The following is a 6,000-nucleotide window of genomic DNA, read 5'->3' as shown; positions in this document are numbered from 1 at the left end:
TGGTGTGATTGTGGGAGTTGGCGTGCTTTCAAGAAAGCAGGCAAGATTGGGAGCTGTAAGCTTAGAAGTGTTGTGCAGTTGGAAATTCTTGCATAGTAATGAATGACTGCTATTGTGGTCACAGTTTGCACCTGTGAGAAAAACTTCTGCATGCTATTTAAGACAGCGATATGTAAATGGGAGAAACCACTGCTCATGAATAAACGCGCTACCTTATATAATCGCATACAACATGACAAACAACATGTACACCTATCAGACACAACAACACTACGTACTATGGGAACCGTGGCTAGCCATGTACACAAAGCAAACATGGCATAGCATCTCTGTTACACAATGCAGAATGCGGGGAGAGATGGGAGGAAAGTATGTGCGAAGGTGGCAGGTGATTCTCGATTATAAAAGTATACAATGGAAAGTGTTGAGGGGATGTTGCGGACAGACTTGAGTATGCAGAGCACTCACATGTACATGTGAACATACACTGATGGTCTATTGAGTGAAGTAGATAGTGGACAAAACCCTAATAGTACAGTTAGTAGGGAAGATTTTGAAAACATAGCGAGTACGTGCCCCCCCCCAAATCTTTAGCGTAGAGGGCTGGCTCGGCGTACGCAAGGCTAGCGTAGGGGTATGAATAAAAGGCACGTTTCGCTAGGTGTGGTTCTCTTCCGGAATGGCGAACATGTTTGCCAGGTCTGCACAGCTTACACCGCCACAAGGTTGACCTCGTGAGTGAAGGTGGCTGCGTGAATGATGCTCTCAACCTGCTGGTACTCAGAAACTGTCGTGGCCGCTGCGACTCACATACGCCCCACAGTTCACCTTTCACTACCGCATTATGTGAAAGAGGGCCCACTACGTGCCAGGGGAAGTGGGGCAAGGTGGGAAGGTTCCTCAGATCAACGCTGGCTACCGCGACACAGGTACACAGCGTTCAGTTTGAGGCCCAGCAGCGTGGAGTGCTCTGTATACTACTAACACAGTAGTTGAACAGGTACCAACAGTGGAACGGTGTCTTGATCCCACAATGGACGATGTTAGAACTGCATCTGAGAGTGGAGATGAAGGTACTCCCTTGGAGCAGGTGCAACCAACTCTAGGTCACAATAGTGTATTGATTCCAGAATGGATTCCAGATTCCAGAATGGAGGATGTCCGATGTCCGATATTACTTGCAAGTGGGGTTTTCACAGAACTCCTTCTGTTCACTTGCATCAGACTCTGTGCTTCCGTAGGTAATTGCTGCACATGATTATTTGGCTTGGCTGACTGTAGTGGCTGCAGTACACCGCAGAACAGCAGGTCCGAACAGTGAAACGGGTTCTTGATCCCACATTGGACGATATAAGAACTGCATCTGAGAGTGGATATTAAGGTACTCCCTTCGACCAGGTGCTACCAACTCTAGGTCCCAACAGTGGAACGGTGTCTTGATCCCACAATGGACGGTGTCCGATATTAATTGCTGCTTGCTTTTCACAGAACTGTTTCCGATGAGGTGCATCAGTGTCTGTGCTTCCGTAGTTAACTGCTGCACATGATTATTGGGCTTGGTTGACTGTAGTCGGAGGACTACACCACGGTACAGAAGGTCTGAACAGTGAAACGGGGTCTTGATTATATGATTGAGGATGTCAGAAGTTTAAGTCTGTGATGATTTCTGTGTATCCCCTCCGACCAGGTGCAACCAACTCCGTGCATCCGAATCCAATAGCACGTGGCTGTGAGGTGTTAATGACTTCTGCCTCTGGCTTACACTGCGGTCAGCAGAGCTCATAATTCAGATCGAGTTGTGATTGTTTAATTACAGAATTCAGTAGGCAACTAACTACAACATCTTGAAATATACAGAATATTCTTGTAGTATATTTTCTTGAAGAATTATATGTTTAGTACAATGGTGAAATTCATCTTGCAAGTTCAACTAAATAGTCTACACTGTGGACAGTAGAAATCGCAATTTGAATTGTTTTGATTTATTTATTGCAGAGTTTTCTGTAATTTATGTTGTTGTATTTTGGGAAGAGGAAGTGAGAAAAAGTATTAATGGATGTCTGTGTGACTAATGCCTTCAATTTACACTGCAGACAGCAGTGTTCACAATTCAGATCAAGTCGGTATTGTAGATGAAGCAGTCCTGTAGCAAAAGACATTGCTGCAGTGCGCTCTCTCCGCACCATGCATACGCGTCATCGCAGGCTCCGCACGCGATTTTTCTTGCTTCGCGTACGACAAACCAAGTCCACCTTACGTAGCTGTGGGTCTTTGCTGACCGCTCTCTCTGGCCTACACTGCAGACAGCAGTGTTCATAATTGAGATTGAGTCGCTATTGCAGATGATGCAGTGTTGATGGCAACAGACATTGCTGCTAGTACGGCCCGCTCGCATCACGCTTCATCTCTGGCTGTGCACATGCTGAATGCTTTTGATGTGGTTATCTGAGTGCACTAGAACTGCTGGACCCTTTATGATATAATCTTTTAGTGTATTATTTCAGATCTATTGCCTGTGTCTGAATATAGCACAAGTTGTGTTTCTTTTACGAAATAATTTTTTCTGTATTACTTTACATCTACTGTCCCTACCTTACTGCAGCACAAACTATTGACTCTTTTATCATTGAATCTCTGTGTGTGATCCAATGATTACTGTTGTAGTTGATGCTAGCAACAACCATTCTCTGAGGGCTGGTTTACACTCACCCCACATGCATCCAGCACAGACGTCACTGGATATGTGACCCTGGTAATAAAAAGGGGCAGAGCGCACGTGCCCGTACCTAGTTCCACTATCTATCTGTGTGTTCATTATCTATGGAAGATAGTGCCCCTGTGCCGTATCACATTACATTGTGCTGTGGATAGCGTATGCAAGCATGTTACCTCTGGCAGTGGGGAAAACTTTGGTTATGTAAGTTTTAGTTGTGTGCCTATCACAGGTGGAAGGCTACTTTACAGACCATGAATATTGATGAAGATGATGGTTGCATGTTGTGTGTAGTGTAAGATATGTGTATATAGCAAAACGTTTTCAAAAGAGCTCTCTAAGCAGAAGAGGTGTGTCTCATCAAATGCTGTAGAGAGAATGACTAAAATGGGTGGCGTTTTCCAACTGGTAGAATGGGAAATGTTATGAACCAATCAAATGCTTTTTTTAAGGTCACATGGCAATCGCGCACTTGGCGCGCAAGGAGACCGCACCCGGCGTGATTTTAAGAAAATATATTTATTATAATATAAGTTTATTACAGTCAGAAATATACAAATGTTTAAAATATTTTAGATTATCGCTTTCTCTCATATACACTTTAAAGTTATGTAGATATAGTTTCGAGACATACAAAAAAAATTCGGGAAGTCGCATACGCAATGCGCAGTGGGCTCGACCCCATACGTACATGACGTAACGCGCGGCTTGGTACTGCGTACCCGTCGCATACCAAAGTAGCAGCTGGCGCGACCACATATGTATATGATGTTACGCGGGACGCGGTGCCACAAACCCATCGGATACAAAATGCGCATCATTTCAATATGGCAGATAGGATTCGCATGCCGATGGAGCTTGGTAGACTACCGGTACGGGACTCTAGTTTTCTCAGAAAAAAAAAAATATATATAGATTATTTCTTTGAAGATATAAAACATTACATCATTTTTAAAGTTAAAAAAAGGTTTACAGAGTTCCAAAATATTATTAAAAAAATTAGAAAAATTATAGGTTTTATAAATATTAAAATATGAAATTAACATTTAAAAAACCTTCAAAATTCACTGAAAAAACCACAGGTTTTACAGACGATATAGTTAGAAATTAGCATTTAAAAAACCTTAGAAATTCACTGAAAAAAACCATAGGTTTCAGGGACGTTATAGTTAGTTGGACATTTCACTCATAGAAAACCATAGAAATTCCCCTGTTATAGTTAGTTGAGCTAACTATAACTCGTGCCCCCGCAATGCACTGCTGATGATGTCACATATTACATCATTCATACCATGGTCAGTGACATCACTGATGACATCACTGATGACATCTCAAATGACATCACTGATGACATCACTTATGACATCATCCAGTGACTATGTGTTTCTATAGAATCAATCAATCAATCATAGCATTTGTAAAGTGCTCTACATACCCGTGAGGGTCTCAAGGCGCTGGGGGGGAAGCTGCTACTGCTCAAGGAGCCAGGTCTTGAGAAGTCTCCTGAAGGTCAGAAGGTCTTCGGTCTGCCATACGCAGATGGGGAGGGTGTTCCATGTCTTGGTGGCGAGGTGGGAGAAAGATCTGCCACCGGCGGTCACTCTTCGGATGTGGGGCACAGTTGTGAGGGCGCGGTATACGGAGCAGAGCTGGCGGGTGGGGGTGTAAAGTCTGAGTCAGCTGTTGAGGTACGCTGGTCTGGTGTTGTGGAGTGCCTTGTGTGCGTGGGTGAGGAGTTTGAAGGTTATCCTCTTGTTGACAGGGAGCCTCTCAGGTGGGGTGTGATGTGGCTGCGGCGAGGAATGTCGAGGATCAGGTGTGTGGAGGTGTTCTGGATGCTTTGGAGCCGTTTCAGGAATTTGTCCGGGGCTCCTGCGTAGAGTGCGTTTCCGTAGTCCAGTCTACTGCTGACAAGGGCCTGGGTGACCGTCCTTCTTGTTTCGGTGGGGATCCACTTGAAGATCCTGCGTAGCACGCGGAGGGTGTTGAAGCAGGACTGCGTTGACCTGCTTCGTTATGGAGAGGGTAGAGTCGAGGATGACCCCTAGGTTGCATGCGTGGTCGGTGGGTGTTAGGGGTGTTCCTAGTGTAGTCGGCCACCAGGAGTCGTCCCAGGCCGAGGGGGTGGATCCGAGAATGAGGACCTCCGTCTTGTCCGAGTTTAGCTTCAGTCGGCTGTTCCTCATCCAGTCACAACGGCCTTCATTCCTTCGTGGAGGTTAGTTTTGGCGGTGTGGGGGTCTTTGGTGAGGGAGAGGATAAGCTGGGTGTCGTCAGCATAGGAGATGATGTTGAGGTTGTGCCGTCGTGCGACGTGGGCGAGCGGTGCCATGTAGACGTTGAAACACGTTGGGCTGAGGGATGATCCTTGGGGTACGCCGCAGATGATCCCGGTGGCTTTGGAGCAGAAGGGGGGGAGGCGGGCGCTCTGTGTTCTGCCGGAGAGGAAGGAGGAGGTCCAGTCCAGGGCCTTTTCTTGGATTCCGGCGTCGTAGAGGCGTGTACATAGGGTGCGGTGGCAGACCGTGTCGAAGGTGGCTGACAGGTCCAGGAGGATGAGGGCTGCAGTTTCTCCGTTGTCTAGCAGGGTCCTGATGTCATCGGTGGCGGCGATGACGGCGGTTTCGGTGCTGTGGTTGGTGCGGACCCGGACTGGGACGGGTCCAGGATGCTGTTCTCTTCGAGGAAGCTGGTCAGTTGTTTGCTGACGGCCTTTTCATTGACCTTTCCCCGGGAACGGGACTAGGGAGATGGGTCGGAAGTTCTTGAGGTCCTTGGGGTCTGCCTTGGGTTTTTTGAGTAAGGTGTTGATCTCTGCGTGCTTCCAGCTCTCAGGGAAGGTCGCTGTCTCGAAGGAGATGGTGATGGTTTTTCGGAGATGGGGTGCAATGGTGTTGCTGGCTTTGCTGAAGTTGTGGTGTGGGCAGGGGTCTTCGGGGTATCCGGAGTGGATGGTGTTCATGTTCTTGATGGTGTTGTCGTTGTTGATGTTGGTCCAGAAGAGCAGGTGGTTGGTGTGGGTGTTGGTTGTGGCAGCGGGGGTCTCAGTGTTTCCGGGGTGGTGACGGCGTTGAAGCTGTCGTGGATGTCTGCAATCTTGCGGTGGAAGAAGGTGGCCAGCGAGTCGCACAGGTCTTGTGAAGGCGGAATGTCGTTGGTGTTGGATCTGGGGTTGGAGAGTTCCTTCACGATGTTGAAGAGCTCTTTGCTGTTATGTGCGTTGTTATCTAGGCGGTGTTTGAAGGAGGTCCTTTTGACGGATCTGATGAGGTGGTGGTGTTTGCTTG

The sequence above is a fragment of the Triturus cristatus genome, chromosome 1_1 (assembly GCF_964204655.1).
Source record: "Triturus cristatus chromosome 1_1, aTriCri1.1, whole genome shotgun sequence".
NCBI lineage: Eukaryota > Metazoa > Chordata > Amphibia > Caudata > Salamandridae > Triturus > Triturus cristatus.
The sequence above is the reverse complement of the archived record's forward strand: the minus strand, read 5'-3'. Positions refer to the sequence as shown.